Below are 20319 nucleotides of genomic sequence, written 5' to 3'. Positions count from 1 at the left end.
TTTACCAACACCACCATCTCTCCCTGTAATTTGCCACTCACCATCACGTATCTGCCCCCGTTATCCGCCACTATAGTCTTTGCCTTGAACATTACCCGCTTCCCCACTAATATAGCCACCCCCCTGTTTTTCGCATCCAGCCCCGAATGGAACACCTGCCCTACCCATCCTTTGCGCAACCTAACCTGATCTATCAGTTTCAGGTGCGTTTCCTGTAACATGACCACATCTGCTTTAAGTTTCTTAAGGTGTGCGAGTACTCGTGCCCTCTTTATCGGCCCGTTAAGCCCCCTCACGTTCCACGTGATCAGCCGAGTTGGGGGGCTTCCCACCCCCCCCCCCCTTGCCGGTTAGCCATCATCTTTTTCCAGCTTCTCGCCCGGTTCCCACGCAGCTGTATTTCTCCCAGACGGTGCCCCCCCGCCCATCCTTTCCCGTACCCACTCCCCCCTTTCCCCAGCAGCAGCAACCCAGTAATTCCCCCCTCCCCCCCCCCCCCCCCCCCGCTAGACCCCCCGCTAGCGTAATTACTCCCCCCATGTTGCTCCCAGAAGTCAGCAAACTCTGGCTGACCTCGGCTTCCCCCCGTGATCACGGCTCGCCCCGTGCGGCGCCCCCTCCTTCCTGCTTCTCTATTCCCGCCATAATTATCATAGCGCGGGAACCAAGCCCGCGCTTCTCCCTCGGCCCCGCCTCCCATGGCCAACGCCCCATCTCCTCTCCCTCCCCACCTCCCCCCATCACCACCTATGGGAGAAAGAAAAGTTACCATACCGCAGGATTAATCATACAATCCCTCTTCGCCCCCCCCCCCCACTCGTCCCACCACTTTGTCCAAACGTTCATTTTCGTAGTCCAATCATTCCAATTTTTCTTCTACAATAAAAGTCCACGCTTCATCCGCCGTTTCAAAGTAGTGGTGCCTCCCTTGATATGTGACCCACAGTCTTGCCGGTTGCAGCATTCCAAATTTTATCTTTTTTTTGTGAAGTACCGCTTTGGCCCGATTAAAGCTCGCCCTCCTTCTCGCCACCTCCGCACTCCAGTCTTGATAAACGCGGATCACCGCGTTCTCCCATTTACTGCACCGAGTTTTCTTCGCCCATCTAAGGACCATTTCTCTATCCTTAAAACGGAGAAATCTCACCACTATGGCTCTGGGAGCTTCTCCTGCTCTCGATCCTCGCACCATAACTCGGTATGCTCCCTCCACCTCCAACGGACCCGTCGGGGCCTCCACTCCCATTAACGAGTGCAGCATCGTGCTCACATATGCCCCGACGTCCGCCCCCTCCACACCTTCAGGAAGGCCAAGAATCCTCAAGTTGTTCCTCCTTGCGTTGTTTTCCAGTGCCTCCAACCTCTCCACAGATCGTTTCTGGTGTGCCTCCTGTATCTCCGATTTCACCACCAGGCCCTGTATATCGTTCTCATTCTCTGCTGCTTTCGCCTTCACGACCCGAAGCTCCTGCTCCTGGGTCTTTTGTTCCTCTTTCAGCCCTTCAATCGCCTGTAATATCGGGGCCAACAACTCTTTCTTCATTTCCTTTTTTATCTCCTCCACGCAGCGTTTCAAAAACTCTTGTTGTTCAGGGCCCCATATGAAACCGCCACCTTCCGACGCCATCTTGGTTTCTGCTTGCCTTCCTTGCCGTTGTTCCAAAGGATCCGCTGCAATCCGGTCACTTTCCTCTCCTTTTTCCATCCGTGTCCAGGGGGAACACCCTTCTAGTTTACCACACGGTGTTTTCAGCCGTTAAAATTGCCGTTGGGGCTCCTATCAAGAGCCCAAAAGTCCGTTCCACCGGGAGCTGCCGAAACGTGCGACTTAGCTGGTCATCGCCGCACCCGGAAGTCAGATGGGTCGTTTTTTGTAGAGTGTGTGCAGGAGGGTTTCCTGACACAATATGTTGACAGGCAAACAAGAGGTGAGGCCACGTTGGATTTGGTTTTGGGTAATGAACCTGGCCAGGTGTTGGATTTGGAGGTAGGAGAGCACTTTGGGGACAGTGACCACAATTCGGTGACGTTTACGCTAGTGATGGAAAGGGATAAGTATACACCGCAGGGCAAGAGTTATAGCTGGGGGAAGGGCAATTATGATGCCATTAGACGTGACTTGGGGGGGATAGGTTGGAGAAGTAGACTGCAAGTGTTGGGCACACTGGATAAGTGGAGCTTGTTCAAGGATCAGCTACTGCGTGTTCTTGATAAGTACGCACCGGTCAGGCAGGGAGGAAGGCTTAGAGCGAGGGAACCGTGGTTTACCAAAGAAGTGGAATCTCTTGTTAAGAGGAAGAAGGAGGCCTTTGTGAAGATGAGGTGTGAAGTTTCAGTTGGGGCGATGGATAGTTACAAGGTAGCGAGGAAGTATCTAAAGAGAGAGCTAAGACGAGCAAGGAGGGGACATGAGAAGTATTTGGCAGGTAGGATCAAGGAAAACCCAAAAGCTTTCTACAGGTATGTCAGGAATAAGCGAATGACTAGGGTAAGAGTAGGACCAGTCAAGGACAGGGATGGGAAGTTGTGTGTGGAGTCTGAAGAGATAGGCGAGATACTAAATGAATATTTTTCGTCAGTATTCACTCAGGAAAAAGATAATGTTGTGGAGGAGAATGCTGAGACCCAGGCTATTAGAATAGATGGCATTGAGGTACGTAGGGAAGAGGTGTTGGCAATTCTGGACAGGTTGAAAATAGATAAGTCCCCGGGGCCTGATGGGATTTATCCTAGGATTCTCTGGGAGGCCAGAGAAGAGATTGCTGGACCTTTGATTTTTATGTCATCATTGGCTACAGGAATAGTGCCAGAGGACTGGAGGATAGCAAATGTGGTCCCTTTGTTCAAAAAGGGGAGCAGAGACAACCCCGGCAACTATAGACCGGTGAGCCTCACGTCTGTAGTGGGTAAAGTCTTGGAGGGGATTATAAGAGACAAGATTTATAATCATCTAGATAGGAAAAATATGATCAGGGATAGTCAGCATGGCTTTGTAAAGGGTAGGTCATGCCTCACAAACCTTATCGAGTTCTTTGAGAAGGTGACTGAACAGGTAGACGAGGGTAGTGCAGTTGATGTGGTGTATATGGATTTCAGTAAAGCGTTTGATAAGGTTCCCCACGGTAGGCTATTGCAGAAAATACGGAGACTGGGGATTGAGGGTGATTTAGAGATGTGGATCAGAAATTGGCTAGCTGAAAGAAGACAGAGGGTGGTGGTTGATGGGAAATGTTCAGAATGGAGTTCAGTTACAAGTGGCGTACCACAAGGATCTGTTCTGGGGCCGTTGCTGTTTGTCATTTTTATCAATGACCTAGAGGAAGGCGCAGAAGGGTGGGTGAGTAAATTTGCAGATGACACTAAAGTCGGTGGTGTTGTCGACAGTGAGGAAGGATGTAGCAGGTTACAGAGGGACATAGATAAGCTGCAGAGCTGGGCTGAGAGGTGGCAAATGGAGTTTAATGTAGAGAAGTGTGAGATGATTCACTTTGGAAGGAATAACAGGAATGCGGAATATTTGGCTAATGGTAAAGTTCTTGGAACAAAGAACAAAGAACAAAGAAATGTACAGCACAGGAACAGGCCCTTCGGCCCTCCAAGCCCGTGCCGACCATGCTGCCCGACTAAACTACAATCTTCTACACTTCCTGGGTTCGTATCCCTCTATTCCCATCCTATTCATGGATTTGTCAAGATGCCCCTTAAATGTCACTATCGTCCCTGCTTCCACCACCTCCTCCGGTAGCGAGTTCCAGGCACCCACTACCCTCTGCGTAAAAAACTTGCCTCGTACATCTACTCTAGTGTGGATGAGCAGAGGGATCTAGGTGTCCATGTACATAGATCCCTGAAAGTTGCCACCCAGGTTGATAGGGTTGTGAAGAAGGCCTATGGAGTGTTGGCCTTTATTGGTAGAGGGATTGAGTTCCGGAGTCAGGAGGTCATGTTGCAGCTGTACAAAACTCTGTTACGGCCGCATTTGGAGTATTGCGTACAGTTCTGGTCGCCGCATTATACGAAGGACGTGGAGGCTTTGGAGCGGGTGCAGAGGAGATTTACCAGGATGTTGCCTGGTATGGAGGAAAACTCTTATGAGGAAAGGCTGATGGACTTGAGGTTGTTTTCGTTAGAGAGAAGAAGATTAAGAGGAGACTTACTAGAGGCATACAAAATGATCAGGGGGTTAGATAGGGGGGACAGTGAGAGCCTTCTCCCGTGGATGGAAATGGCTGGCACGAGGGGACATAGCTTTAAACTGAGGGGTAATAGATATAGGACAGAGGTCAGAGGGAGGTTCTTTACGCAAAGAGTGCAGGAATGCCCTACCTGCAACAGTAGTGAACTCGCCAACATTGAGAGCATTTAAAAGTTTATTGGATAAGCATATGGATGATAATGACATAGTGTAGGTTAGATGGCTTTTGTTTCGGTGCAACATCGTGGGCCGAAGGGCCTGTACTGCGCTGTATCGTTCTATGTTCTATCTGCTGGGCTGAAGATCCTCAAATCCGAAGAATTCGTCGTCGGGGTAGTGAATGTGCAACACTTCTAGTTGCGGTTTGGATTTGGTACTGGGGTAGCCTCCCAAGGAGAAAGGTTCGTCCGGGTCGTAGTCCTCTAGGACCATATCATCACTGTTCGCGTCGGAGCTGGCATGGGCTCGCGAGGTCCAGAGAAAATGTAAAGGTTGGTATTGAAGTATTCAAGGTCGGAAACATCGGTTTGGGCGTAGGTAACTGCTAGTTGCAGGGTTCTTCGGAGGTTAATTTCATTTCCTGGTTCAATTTGAGGCATTGTGCTGTCATTCCAGGTGAAGGAAGGTTGTTTTACGGCTTTAAAAGATTTGTTCTTTGATTTGGGACGTTTCCCCTTTAAATGGGCGTGGTCCGGGGCCTCTGACGTCATGACGCATGTGACGTACTGCGTAGGAAGCGATTGCGCATGCGCAGATCACGGTTCCTTTACTTGGGGCCTTTTTCGCAATTGCACATGCGCAGCTTCTCGCGCATGCGCAAACGGGCCCTTCCCGTTCTGTGCGCTTCTTGCGCAACTGCGCAAGTGCAGTCCCTTTTGAAAGATGGCCGCCGATCAAAACTGTTCTCTGCTCCAGGATCTTGGCCTCGTGGTGAGTATTGGCGCTTCTCTTACCTTTTCTTGCTGGTTGGAGTGTGTTTTCCTCACAGTATTTGCCAAATTTGTCCAGGACTGCCTGGAAGTCGCTCCTGTTTTGCCCTTTGGAGAACTTGAATTTTTTAAAGATTTCTTCTGCTCTGGCACTGGCTATGGAGAGCAGAAGCTCTGTCCTTTCAGCATCGGCCAGGTCTTCTAGTTTGGCTGCCACCAGGAAGATTTCAAACTTTTGCCGGAATGCCCACCAGTTTTCGCGGAGATCGCCGTGGCACTGGATCTGCTGCGGAACCCGGATCTCGAACATCTTGCCTGGGTATTGTTGCTGGTTGTAACTGTATGCTGAGGCATGGCTATATGGATTGAGACAGTTCACTCTGGTACCATGATTTGTTATGTTCTAGGTATAACATAAACGGCTTCCTTGTGGTGCACTTGACAAAGGAAGGTTCAGACATGGAGATAACTTCAACACGTTTATTAAAATATTTACATTTCTATTACTCGGGTTCGACACTACTGCTAATCCTACTATAGCTACCCAGACTGACTAACCAGTTGCTGCAATCCACGTGGTGGGAGTGATATTGAATCAACTCTGTGTTTCTACTCACTGACTGTCTCCACTGGAAAGAGGCAGATCATGTGTGTGGTGTCCTTTATATATGGGTTGGTGTAATGCCCTCCTGTGGTGGTGTCACCTCTGTGTGTATCGTGAATGTCTATTGCTTGTGTCCTGTCTAACTGATCTATTGGTTGAGTGTGTGTGTGATGTCTCTGGTGCTCTCTCTAGTGTCTAGCTAGCCTACGTGCATTTACATTGATGCACATCACCACATTTTTCAGGTGCAAATTGTCAGGGAATTTCAGGCCAATATCTTTTAAAACATTTTTTTTTCACATAGTTGCAGTGGACATGAAGAGGCTTTGTGCTGGTAGTGTAATTCCACCAGATGTGCTTCTATGGAATATTGAAGCAACACCTTCAAAATGCCTCAACGTGTTGCCATAGGGAATACGAAGTAAATGGCTATAAAGATTCGACTTGTTACAGCAACTCACTCAATGCTAAAAATGCCAGTGCTGTTTCTGAATTTGTGAAGATGCCAGATGGTGTCTGTGACAGCTGTGCTGTGAATCCAGATTGAAATGAGACTTTTACCATAATGGTATGGTAAATGAGTTAAGTAGAATTGTCATGTTATTCCATAATATCTTCTATGATACAGCAAAAAAAAGAAAAGAAAAACCCCAATTTGTATGATAGGATTCCAAAAAAGAAAACAAAATGTTCTGAAAGTAGTTTCGACAGATATATTAATTATTTATTAGTAGGATGATTTGTGCAGGTGGTAATTCCCAAGCTCAACAAAGTACTTGTTACAATTTGATGACCATGTCCCTTAGTTTAAAAGTCCCTGTTAAAATTCAAATACGGTTCTGTTTTCTTGCCCTGACATCAGTGATCTCCACACTACAGGCACTCGCTCCCACTGGATTTGCTGTGGTTCAGTCACTGTGGTAACTGGCGATAACAATGTTAACAAGACCAACATATTTACACTTTATAAAATATTTAACATTGTTTAAAGAAGTTTAATGTTTGTTGAGACTTTTAAGCTAAAAGATAAACCATTTAAGAATGGCGTACTTAAACTTTTTATTTTAATTGCTGACATTTGACATTAAAGGGCCTTAATGTATGCTTTCCCCTGTGAAAGTTGCCATGAATAATGAAAATAGTTATGCTGTATTTCTTTGCTACCAATTAAAATATTTTAGAACTCTGGAGAAGAAAAAACTGCACAATAAATTTGAAGGAGGAGAATGAGTGGAAAGCAATGGTTCTTAGTATTGAACATTATTGAACAGGCCAACAATAACACACAATAAATCATTTTGAAAGGTGGAGTTAGATATTTGTTTTCTTTCACCAAGGACAAAGAGGACATAGTCTTTGTCGAGAAAAGTTATGTTTCCCCCTCGCTTTAATGCAAATCTGCTTTTGCTTCTAGTCTGTTGCCATCTTCAAAGTGAAACGTTCCCTTAATTAAATTCCTCGATAATCTTTTTGTTCCGTTGATCAAGAATGTGCGACTTTACGTACAGGGAGGATGTAATATTTTCCTTTATATTAAACACTTATGAAGATATTTTAAAGTCTTCAGCTGTTTGATGCTGTAAAGATGATGTTCTGAAATTATATGTATCTTGGTCAATATTACTTTGGAATAACAATATATGATGCTGTGGAGAAGTGGGAGAAGTGCCTCGCAATCTCTACAAATGTTTAGCCACTGACCGCAGTCTTATTTTTGTAGAAACCAAGCAATTTCCCCACAGTTAGAGCGAGACAACACAGAATGGAACTATTGTCCCTCCTATTGGCAAACTCACGATAAGAAAAAACGTTTAAAAGCTGGGAAAAGGAATGTCCATTCTCCTGGCATACACATGCATCATGGCACAAGAATATCCAATGGAGGAGAGGACAAAACAAGTTGCTTTTGTTCATTAGAGCAGAAGAGGGAATAGGAGGTTGAATAGATTTTTTCCTTGCAGGGACGAGCACACACAACTTTGCAGAGAGGCAGAGATCCAAGAAGGCAGCACGGTAGCACAGTTGTTAGCACAGTTGCTTCACAGCTCCCGGGTCCCAGTTCGATTCCCGGCTTGGGTCACTGTCTGTGCGGAGTCTGCACGTTCTCCCCATGTCTGTGTGGGTTTCCTCCGGGTGCTCTGGTTTCCTCCCACAGTCCAATGATGTGCAGGTTAGGTGGATTGGCCATGCTAAATTGCCCTTAGTGTCCAAAAAGGTTAGGTGGGGTTACTGGATTACAGGGATAGGTTGAAAGTGTGGGCTTAAGTGGGGTGCTCTTTCCAAGGGCCGGTGCAGACCTGATGGGCCGAATGGCCTCCTTCTGCACTGTAAATTCTATAAATTTTATGATTCTAAGTAGCCCTCCAGCAACAGGCACCTTGATGGCCACTGGAAATGCATGCCATTGAGAAGAAGGTGATGTTCCAGGACATGTAAGATGACCTGCCATGAAACCTGAGCCTCCTGTTGCACGGGTTCTCTGACATGTTGAGAGAGCTGATCCTCTACCTGTACAAACCCTGTTGGGGTTCATGGCTCCTTGAAGCGAAATCTAAGTACCCCTTCCCTTGGCCTCAGGGAGCAGCATGTGGCTGAGAAGAAGGCAGCTGTTACAGATGTCGTTGTTGCTGTCGCTCCTGCCCTTCATCAAGGGTGTATGTTCGAGTTACGTAAGTTGGTCCCCTGCCACGGTGAAGGCTAGCAGCAGAGAAGTGCAGCTGAAGGTGAGTGAAGTGCAAGACAGGAAGTAACTTCCAAGAAGTTGGCGAGCACTGAAGATACTGTCTGAGTGGAGCCTCTGATCTGGACATTGCTGCAGCTCTTCCATGTTACTGATCAAAGACTTCCCAGCCTACCAGTTTCAATGAAGAAGGCTTTCCACCGTGGCACTAGGCTTAGTAGCCCTGGCATGTTGCTGATAGCTCAGGGACTAGGTATGCTGGCTGTTAAAATTAGAATTTGCATTTAAAAAAAACCTAATCTACATTTAAATACATTATTCAACAACTGCATGGGGAATAACCTTTTACCTTCAGGTTTGCCCAGGAGAAACTCAGAAAAGGGCAGGATGATACTGGGATCCCAATTGTTCGAGGTTTACCTCCCCATATGCATACAAACCAACCTCTCCTCCTCTGTAAAAATTCCTCCCCTTATGTAAATGAGATTTGTTAATGCATTCACAGTATGAGTACTTATTCATTGACATAATGACTAATTGAGATTTCATCATTTGTAAATGTCCCCCAAACATATTGTGATTATAGAGCTGCACTCTGCACCGTTGCTTTTATTGATTGAAATTAATTCATTGAAAAATGCACAATATTATAAACAGTCTCTGAATTTTATTCACCATTAAAATATAAAGCAAGTTTAGTAAAAATGGATGCAATAATCCCAAGGATTTTGTTTGACTCTCAGCCTATCTGATAAGAGTGCTTCTGATTCCCCAGAAACACATTAGGCCCACCACCCCCTCCCACCGGAAGCTTGCCTTACTGTGTTTCCTAACAGTACTGTGGGTGTACCTATACCACAAGGACTCCCAACGATTCCACCCCTCACTGGAGAGACCCACCCACTGACAGCCAACCTGATTGGCTGGCAGCTCCAGCATTCCCAACAGCATGAAGAGGTCAGTAGGGGGTTACTGGCAGGACTGCCTACAATCCCAAGAAGAAGGGCCAATGGATTTTGGAATGAGGTAAGAGTGGGATTTTGGGGGGTGGGGGTGGGGAGAAAGGTGTGGTGCATTTTGGAAGGAAAGGGGTTAACTATTATACAGGGGCTGCTCCAATGTGCAAAGGGCATCCCCAAAGATAGTACCCCCGCTCATTTTCGCCTTTTTAAAAGCTTATTTTAAAAAATGGGTTGCTCCCACTCCCAGTCACCTGCTCATGCCAACCGTATTATGATATGGCCAGCATATTATCTTGGCAGTTAACTATTGTATTAGATACTGTTCGGTAGGTCTCAATGAAGTCTTTGTACTCTTAAGTAGGTTAACTGTGTATGTTTTATATATTTATTAACTTACAAGAACCATGCACATATATAAAGCAGAACGTTTCAAGTTAGGGGCTTGCCTCCTTGCTTGCTCGCGCACACTGCTCTGTCCAACATTAGACTAACACCTAGGTATGGGTCATGTGTTCTCTTGCATCACTGTGTAGGTGGTACTCAGTCCCACGTTAACACTAGTTGAACATAAATCAAAACGAGAGGGGATGAGAGTCCCTGGTGAGGTACTGTAACTAAAACGCAAACATGAAAGGAAGCATAACTAGTTAAATCAAAATATAATTCCCAGGGATGATGATGTACCGCAGCTGCCACCGGTTGCGGAAGGCCTCAAGCGTGTCAGTGGACACCACATCTTCCCTTCCAAGGGCCAGCTGGCCACGAACGTTAACCCTATACTCTTTTAATAACGCCAATAGTCATAAATTAAACAGAAAATGACAGGGGTGATGGCCCCTAGTGGGGTACTGTAAATAAAATAAAATGTCAAATGGAAACATAACCAATTAAATTGAAATGCAATTCCTGGAGGATGCCCCTGCAGAGCCCGCCGGTTGCAGAAGGCCTGAGGCGAGCTGGTGGACACCGCATGCTCCCTCTCCTAGGCCCCCTGGCCATGAATATTAACCCTACATGTGCTAAACCCTTGTACCATGTTAACAATTTCAATTGACCCATAATTCTTTATTTATTTTTGGCAGGCGGGCTGCCAAATCCGGTACCTGCCCATCTACTGTGTTATGGGGGTGATCCGAGGAGCTTGGCTGGGTACCTGCCCTATTTTACGTGCCTTCCTGCTAAAAACACACCTGGGGCATGTAAAACCCAGCCCGTGGATACACCAGATCTTGATGTTTTCTGGATATTCCAGTCAGCTTTGTAAAGGTGTGGGACCAAGAGAGATGAGATATATTGACTTCTAGATTTGCATATGTGGGTTCCAGTCTAGGATCAAAGGCAGACCTCGGATGACTAGGAATCAAAAAAAAGTAATGCTCTAACCTAATGCAGTTCTCTGACAGAAAGGTTTGTTTAATTATGATGCTACTTTCCTTGAATGCTCATTTTACCAGAAAAGCTTTTTTTAAAATGTCGGTAAATTAGGCCATAATAATTGTTTAATTTTTGTGGTTTCTATCAAATAGTGCTGTTGTTAACCAATTATATAGAGTTCTTTATCACCAAGATAGGGACCATCTGGTCAACTGCCTCTGCAGCAAGCCAGACCCACCCTCTGCAGACCTCCCCTGCACTCGACCTGTATCTGCATGTTTCTTCAGTTCAACTTCCATCTCGCCTCATGCCTTTCTGGGCTCATCTTGTCCATGAGACCCATCACAAGCTTCATAGACTTCACTACATTGTCGAACACTGAACTACCCTTCTTGCCCCCAATACTAGCTGACATTATAAATGGCAGCCTCTCCTCAAGTGCAGTCTCCTCTCTTCCAAACTCACTCTCATCACACCCCTCCTCAAAAAACATGGGCTGGATTCTCCGTTGGCGGGTTGCTCCATTTTGCCAGCGGACCGGGGGCTTCCCGACGTCTTCGGGCTACCTTGCAATGGAAAACCCCATTGACAAGTCGGCGTAACGGAGCATCCCGCCGGCGGGGTGAAACAGAAATGTGGTGCGGCGGGACGGAGAATCCAGCCCCATATTCCTGACCCATCTGTCCTTGCAAAACTCTGCTCCAAGTCCATTTTCCTCTCGGAAATCCTTAAACATGTTATTGCCTCCCACTTCATGTCTATTTTTCCCCTAACTGTATGAAGCCGTTTCCAATCAGGCTTCTAGCATTTCACCCCCGTATATCTCTCTAGCTGGCAGCTTTCCTTGCCAACCCATCTTTCCATCCCCCTATTCTCTTTCTCACTTGGCTTTCTTCTCTCCCCATCTTTCCACTCGATCTCACATCAGTTTTCTTTCCGCTGGTGTTCTTGTTGCTAATCTGTCTCATCAGCACATCACTCTTCCTCTGTGCCTCTTTCTCCAGCTTCCTAATCTCCATCCTGATCTTTCTCTTCATCTGTTAACTTTTGTTCTTAGGACTTCCAGTTGTGGCTATGCGGAGCTAAGTCGCACGTTCAGCAGCTCCCGCTTGGAACGGACTTTTGGGCTCTTTTCAGGGCCCCCAACAGCATTTTTCCCACATTTCCCGGTGTGGGAAGAAGACTGCAACATTCCCCCGACAGGGTATGGCTTGGACCAGGAGCTGGGCGACTAAAAAAGTGATGGTGAAGCCAAAGAAAGTGCGAGGGAAGAAGAGCAAGATGGCAGCGAGTGGGGACCAGGCAGTCTGGATGCAGTGGGCGTTGGAGCAGCAGGAGGTTATTCAGCGCTGCTTCAGGGAGCTCAAAGCAGACCTGCTGGAGTTGATGAAGGCTTCTATTGATAAGCTGCTGGAGACCCAGACGGCCCAGGGGTGGCGATCCGTGAGGTCCGACAAAAGATCTCAGATACCGAGGACGAGATCTTGGGCAAAGGTGGAGGTGCACGAGGCGCTCCACAAGAAATGGCGGGAACGGTTCGAGGAGATGGAGAATCGGTCGAGGCGGAAGAATCTGCGGATCCTGGGCCTCCCGGAGGGGCTGGAGGGGTCGGACCTGGGGGCCTATGTGGTCACCATGTTAAACTCGCTGATGGGAGCGGGATCCTTCCAGGGGCCCCTGGAGCTGGAAGGGGCCCATGGAGTGCTGGCGAGGAGGCCCATGGCTAACGAGCCGCTGCGGGCGGTGCTGGTGCAGTTTCATCGGTTCGCTGATCGGGAGTGCATACTCATGTAAGCCAAGAAAGAGAGGAGCAGCAGGTGGGAGAACGCGGAGGTTCGAATATAGCAGGACTGGAGCGCGGAGGTAGCGAAGAAGAGGGCCGGGTACAACCGGGCGAAGGCGGTACTGCACAGGAAGGGGGTGAAGTTTGGCATGCTGCAGCCGGCGTGTCTGTGGGTCACCTACAAAGACCGGCACCATTAGTTTGAGTCCCCGGAGGAGGCGTGGGCCTTTGTTCAGCCGAGAAACTGGACACAAACTGAGGGTCGGGATGGGGGGTCGGGCTTGGGGATGGTCCGGGATTGTTGTTGTTGTGTTACATTTTGAGGGGGGGTTCTTTGTTCTTGTTTCTTTTTGGTTCGGTGTGGGTGGTTAGGGTGGGTTGGGCAGTGTTTTGGTTGGGTCTGTCGAGTGGGCTCTTGGAGGGTGGCAAGTAAACGGAGTAGGGGGCGGATGGCCGGTAGGGGGGGATGAGGCCCCACGGGGGAGGGGGAGGCCTGAGTCGGGGGTGAGGGGACTGGGCCTGTAAAAGGAGCCGCGCCAGAGGAGGTGGGGTTGGGCAGGTGGAAAGCACGGGCTTTTTCCCGCGCTGAAGGCTGGAGGGGCGGGGCTGGGGCAGGGAAGCGTGGGTTTTTTCCCGTGCTTGGGGTGGAAGGGGGAGGCAGAGAGCCTGCTGGTGGGTAATGGAGGAGGAGGGGAAGTCCCATAATGGGAGGAGTCGAAGGAGAGGCGGGAGTGGCCGGGATCAGCAGGAGTCAGCTGACTTGCGGGAGTGCAATGGGGGGAGCAATGCAGCTAGGATGGGTCCTAGCTGGTGGGGGGGTGTGTGTGGGGGGGAATGGTCAAGGGGGAGCTGGAGCGAGTATCGGGGGTTGGGGACGGGGTCTGCCGTTGTGGGGAACGGGCCGGCCTGAGGTGCGGGCGCGTGGCTGGCTGAGGAGGGGTTATGGCTAGTCGGCGGGAGAGGGGGGCGGGTAGCCCCCTGATCCGGCTGATAACCTGGAACGTAAGGGGACTGAACGGGCCGGTTAAGCGGGCCCGGGTGTTCGTGCACTTGAAGGGGCTGAAGGCGGATGCGGTCATGCTCCAGGAGACACACCTGAAGGTGGCAGACCAGGTAAGATTGAGGAAGGGGTGGGTAGGTCAGGTGTTTCATTCAGGGCTTGATGCCAAAAATCGGGGGGTGGCGATCTTGGTGGGAGAGAGGGTGTCGTTCGAGGCGTTAAGCATTGTGACAGACAATAGCGGCAGGTACGTAATGGTAAGTGGTAAGCTGCAAGGGGAGAGGGTGGTGCTGGTCAACGTGTACGCCCCGAACTAGGACGATGCGCGTTTTATGCGGCGCATGTTGGGTCGGATCCCGACTTGGAGGTGGGGGGCCCGATAATGGGGGGGGGACTTTAACACGGTGTTGGATCCTTCACTGGACCGCTCCAGGTCTAGGACGGGTAGGAAGCCGGTGGCGGCTAACGTGCTGAGGGGGTTTATGGACAAGATGGGAGGGGTGGACCCTTGGAGATTTGCAAGGCCGGGGGCTAGGGAATTTTCATTCTTCTCGCACGTTCATAAGGCCTATTCCCGGATCAACTTTTTTGTTATGAGCAGGGCGCTGATTGCGAGTGTAGAGGATACCGAGTACTCGGCGATAGTCATTTCGGATCACGCCCCGCATTGGGTAGACCTAGAGCTGGAGGAGGAGAGGGACCAGCACCCGTTGTGGCGCTTGGAGGTGGGGCTGTTGGCGAATGAGGAGGTGAGCGAGCGGGTCCGAGAAAGCAGAGAGAGATACCTGGAGGCCAACGATAACGGGGAGGTCCGATAACGGGGATGGTCTGGGAGGCGCTGAACGCGGTGGTTAGGGGAGAGCTGATCTCCATTAGGGCCCACAAGGAGAGGAGAGAGCAGAGGGAGAGGGAGAGGCTGGTGGGGGAGATGATGAGGGTAGACAGGAGGTATGCGGAGGTGCCGAAGGAGGGACTGTTGAGGGAGAGGCGTAGCCTCCAGGCCGAATTTGACCTGTTGACCACCAGGAAGGCGGACGCGCAGTGGAGGAAGGCCCAGGGGGCGATTTATGAATATGAGGGGAAGGCAAGTTGGATGCTGGCGCATCAGCATCGGAAGCGGGACGCAGCTAGGGAGATCGGGGGAGTTAAGGATAGGGGAGGGAGTGTGGTGCAGAGTGGGGTTGGCATCAATGGGGTCTTTAGGGACTTTTATGAGGAACTGTAACGGTCCAAGCCCCCACTGGAGGAGGGAGGGATGGGCCGCTTTCTGGACCAACTGAGGTTCCCGAACGTTGAGGAGGGACTGGTGGCGGGATTAGGGGCCCCGATAGGGCTGGAGGAGCTGGCCAAAGGGATAGGAAGCATGCAGGCGGGGAAGGCACCGGGGTTGGACGGTTTCCCGGTCGAATTCTACAAACAATATGTGGACCTGTTGGGCCCGTTGCTGGTTAGGACCTTCAATGAGGCAAGGGAGGGGGGGGCTTTGCCCCCGACGATGTCCCGGGGACTGATCTCCTTGACCCTGAAGCGGGGCAAGGATCCCCTGCAGTGTGGGTCTTCCAGGCCGATTTCATTGTTAAATGTAGATGCCAAGGTGCTGGCGAAGGTCTTAGCCACAAGGATTGAGGATTGTGTGCCGCAGGTTATCCACGAAGACTAGACGGGGTTCGTGAAGGGGAGGCAGTTGAACGCGAATGTGCGGAGGCTTTTGAAGTTATTGTGATGCCGGCGAGGGAGGGGGAGGCGGAGATAGTGGTGGCGATGGACGCTGAGATGGCCTTCGATAGGGTAGAGTGGGGGTACCTGTGGGAGGTGCTGAAGAGGTTTGGGTTTGGCGAGGGGTTTGTCAGGTGGGTTAGGCTGTTGTATGAGGTCCCGATGGCGAGTGTGACCACGAACAAGAGGAGGTCTGAATACTTTCGGTTGCATCGAGGGACGAGGCAGGGGTGTCCCCTGTCCCCCCTGCTCTTCACACTGGCGATTGAACCCCTGGCTATGGCACTGAGGGAGTTGAGGAACTGGAGGGGGCTGGTGTGGGGTGGGGAGGAGCACAGGGTGTCGCTCTATGCGGGCGAGTTGCTGCTGTATGTGGCGGACCCGGTGGGGGGAATGCCGGAGGTAATGAGGATCCTCAGGGAGTTTGGGGATTTCTCAGGGTACAAGCTCAACATGGGGAAGAGCGAGTTGTTCGTGGTTCACCCAGGGGACCAGGAGAGGGGGATTGGCGAGATCCCACTAAAAAGGGCGGAGAGGAGCTTCAGGTATTTGGGGATCCAGATGGCCAGGAGCTGGGGGGCCCTGCATAGGCTTAATTTCACGAGGCTCGTGGAGCAAATGGAGGAGGAGTTTAAGAGGTGGGACGCGTTGCCGCTGTCTCTGGCGGGTAGGGTGCAGTCAGTCAAGATGATGGTGCTCCCAAGGTTTTTGTTCCTGTTCCACTGCCTTCCCATTCTTTAGGCGGGTGAACAGGAGCATAACGGGGTTTGTGTGGGCGCGAGGGACACCGAGGGTGAGAAGGGTGTCCTGGAGCGGAGTAGGGATGGGGGAGGCTGGCGCGGCCCAACCTCTACTGGGCCACCAATGTGGCGGTGGTGCGCAAGTGGGTGATGGAGGGGGAGGGGGCTGCATGGAAGAGGCTGGAGACGGCGTCTTGTGAGGGTACGAGTCTGGAGGCGCTGGCAACGGCACCGCTGCCGCACCCTCCAAGGAGGTATACCACGAGCCCGGTGGTGGCCGCTACCCTCAAAATTTGGGGACAATGGAGGCGGCACAGGGAGGAAGTGTGAGCCTCGGTGTGGACCCCGATACGGGGGAACCACCGGTTTGTCCCAGGGAGAATAGATGGAGGGTTTTTGGGGTGGCACAGGGCAGGGATAAGAAGGTTGGGGGACCTGTTTGTGGATGGGAAGTTTGCGAGCCTGCGTATCTACAGGTAAGGGCGTTTGCCAGGTGGCAAGTGGTGGAATTCCCGCTGCTGCTGCCACACACGGTCCAGGACAGGGTGCTGTCGGAGGTGAGGGTTGGAGCAGGGAGGATCTCGGCAACATACCAGGTGATGCAGGAGGAGGAGGAGGCCTCGGTGGAGGAGCTGAAAGGTAAGTGGGAGGAGGAGTTGGGGGAGGAGATCGAGGAGGGGACGTGGGCAGATGCCCTAGGGAGGGTGAATTCTTCCTCTTCGTGCGCGAGGCTCAGCCTCATACAGTTTAAGGTGCTGCACAGGGCACACATGACCGGGACAAGGATGAGCCGGTTTTTTGGGGACGAGGACAGTGTGTTAGGGAGCTCAGCAAACCACACCCATATGTTCTGGGCATGCCCACCGCTGGAGGAATTTTGGAAGGGCGTAGTGAGGACGGTGTCGAGGGTGGTAGGATCCAGGGTCAAACCGGACTGGGGGCTCGCAATATTTGGGGTTGCATGGGAGCCAGGAGTGCAAGAGGTGAAAGAGGCTGGTATTCTGGCCTTTGCGTCCCTGGTAGCCCGGCGAAGGATTCTTCTTCAGTGGAAGGATGCAAGGCCCCCAAGCCTGGAATCCTGGATCAACGATATGGCGGGGTTTATTAAATTGGAAAGGGTGAAATTTGCCTTAAGGGGATCGGAACAAGGTTTTTTCAGGCAGTGGCAACCGTTCTTGGACTTCCTGGCAGAACGGTAGACAATGGTCAGCAGCAGCAGCAACCCGGGGGGGGGAGGGGCTCTATTTTATTTTTGTTTGTCTACACTGGGGGATCTGAGGGGGTGTATATATTTGCTATTTTTGCTATGTGTTTCGGGGTGTTAATTTATTATTTATGTATAGAGGGGAGGGGGCACGGGGTTGTTTTGTTTTGTTTTGTATTTAATTCCATTGGGTTCCTTTTACATTTTGTTGTTGAAATTTTGTGAAAACTTTAACAAAAATTATTTTTTAAAAAACTTTTGTTCTTAGCCTATCTCTCAAGTTCTCCACTTTCCTCTTGGATGTAGGCTTTTGTAATGTAACAGTTGGAATCCAACTGGTAAATCAGTATGAAGTGATGAAGTATAACATTTCCTAAGTTGACATTGTGTGGCTGTGTCACTTTCCATCTTGCTCTATAATAATCAAGTCTCCCGTTGATTATATTTCCTAGCAGTAAACACATTCCAGTCTTTTGAATTGCAGTTGGCATACTTCATATTGGCTGGAGTATACAGTACATCCTAGGCTGCCATAGAGTGTGCTCATTTCTTGATGGGCAGGGAATTAAACAACAGTAATATTGGAGGCCAGAGAGTTTGTAACCTATCTAAAGAGACTTTGACCGAGTAAATAATGTATGGAAATAAACGACTGGGATTAGTTGTATCAGAAACAATTGAAAAATTATTGACCATCCACTTCATAAAGAGGCACAGTTGTACTAGCGTGACTGTCAGGACTTGAAATGGTCAAAGCATTAACTTTATAAATATGCGAATATCCACGTATTTTGTCATGGTTGTATATGGGTATACCATCTGCTTTAAGGTAAGTTTCTTCACTCCATTATTAGCCCTGAAACCTTACAGGAAGCCTTTTCGAATTGTTTGACATTGCAAAAATATGATATGAAATAATACCCCTTGCCGCACTCTAATCCATTATATACACTCTATACTGTATACATTGCACCAATAAAGAGCCTAGTTCTTGCACAGCAGATTACGGGTGCTATTCTTCCCCTCCATGCCGGGTGGGAGAATAGCCGGGGTGCCGCGCGAATCACGCCACGCCGCCCCGACCCCTGCACGTGATTCTCCCACCCCACGGAAACCAGCGGCGCGCGATTCGCACCGGGGCGCTCGGAGAACCGGCGAGCGACGATTCTCCGGCCCAGATGGGCCGAGCGGCCGCTATGACACGCCAGGTTCCCGCCGGCGCCATCCACCCCTGGTCGCTGCTGGCGGGAATGCTGGGGGGGGGGGTGGGGGGCGACCTGTGGGGAAGGGAGGGGGGCTCCTTCACCGGGGTGGCCTCCGATGGGGTCTGGCCCGCGATCGGGGCCCACCGATCGGCGGGCTGGCCTCTTCCCCCCCACCCCCCCCCCCGCCTACCTCCTTCCGCGCGCGGCCCCAGCACACCGGTTGGTGAGGGGCCGGTGTGCGTAAGATGTTCCCTATGCATGCGCAGGATGGCGCGGCCCAACTGCGCATGCGCAGGATTGGGCTGCCCCAACTGCGCATGAATGGGTTGGCGCCACATAAGGACGCTGGAGTGGCGTGATCCGCTCCAGCGCTGTGGGGGCCCTGTGGGGGCCAGAATAGGTCGTGCCCGGGCCCTGTTCGCGCCGTCGTCACGACGGCGCGAACACTTGGCCTCCATATCGGAGAATCGCCCCCCTACTGCTCTAGATGCTGTCATCTCTGCAAATCATTATAAATTACAGTATTATGAGGAGGCAGTGCCGTAGTGGTATTGTCAGTGGACTAGTAATCCAGAGACCCAGAGTAATGCTCTGGGGACACGGGTTTGAATCCCTCCATTGCAGATAGTGAAATTTGAATGCATTAAAAACTTGTAATTAAAAAGCCTAATGATGACCATGAAACCATTATCGATTGTTGTAAAAACCCATCTTGTTCATTAATATTCTTCGGGGGAGGAAATCTATTGTCCTACATGTGACTCCAGATCCATAGCAATGTGGTTGACTCTTAAATGCCCTCAGGAATGGGTAATAAATGCTGGCCCAGCCGGCAGCATCTACATCCCATGAATGAATAAAAAAAGCAAATCATGCAAGTTCAGTGTTACAACCCCCATGAAGGTCACGGGTTGTGGACCATCAGCTTTTTCCCCACAGCTTCTAAACTCCTCAACTACTCTCCTTCAGACTGATCTGTTTGCTGTAAGATACTATTCATGACGTCCTATGCTGCTCTTGCTCATGTCGTATTTGCTTTATTTGGCCCTTGTTCCGTGTAGTAAACAATTACTTATTTGTTGATGTACTGTGTACTTTTTCCTCATTCACTCTAACTATCTACTATTCTTTTTTATCTACTGTGTACGTATTGTGTACATTTCCTTGGCTGCAGGAAAATACTTTTCACTGTACTTCAGTACCTGTGACAATAAAATTTAAAATAAAACCATCAGGTTCCCCTTGATGTCTGCTGATTACGAACTTCGCTGGTAACGGAGCAAAGCTTCCCCTTAATGAAGGGAGCCTGTGCAGTATAAAAACCCCGAACTAAGTACAGGTCAGTGTGGGAAATTCTTCGAGAAGTCTAGTTTACGAAAGTTAATAAACCCAGTTTTTGCAACCAACTTATCATTTCCTTGTGGTCACTCTCTGAATATTTTACACTGGCGACGAAGATAAAGTAGAACTGCCATCGGCGCCAAGTGCTGTGCACTCCGACCACTTTTCAAAGGCTTCAGGAGGCTGCTCTTCAGCCAGCAGACATACCTAGAAGTAGGGAAACTGGAGCCATTCGATCCAGGTTCAGATGACTAGGCCAATACGACAATTGGATACAATACTTTTTTTAGAACAAATTCCCATAATCAGTGATGAACGGCAGTCATCCTGCTCATGGCTTGTGGAGGCCTATCTACCCCGATGCACCAACACATAAGACTGGATTCTCCGATTTTGAGGCTATGTCCGGAGCTTGTGTCTAGTCTAATACGAAAAAGTCGGTCCCGCCCCCACAGCGACGCTCCGCCCGGTGGGGGGCTAGCAGCCGTGCCACATAAAAGCCTCAGTGTTCCCAATAGAAACAGCCGGAGAATTGCCGCGTCCATGGCCGCGCATGGCGGCGACCTGCAGCGGTCGCAGCGTACAA

This window comes from Scyliorhinus torazame, chromosome 6 (genome assembly GCF_047496885.1).
Source record: "Scyliorhinus torazame isolate Kashiwa2021f chromosome 6, sScyTor2.1, whole genome shotgun sequence".
Taxonomy (NCBI): Eukaryota; Metazoa; Chordata; class Chondrichthyes; order Carcharhiniformes; family Scyliorhinidae; genus Scyliorhinus; species Scyliorhinus torazame.
This window is presented reverse-complemented; position numbering follows the sequence as displayed.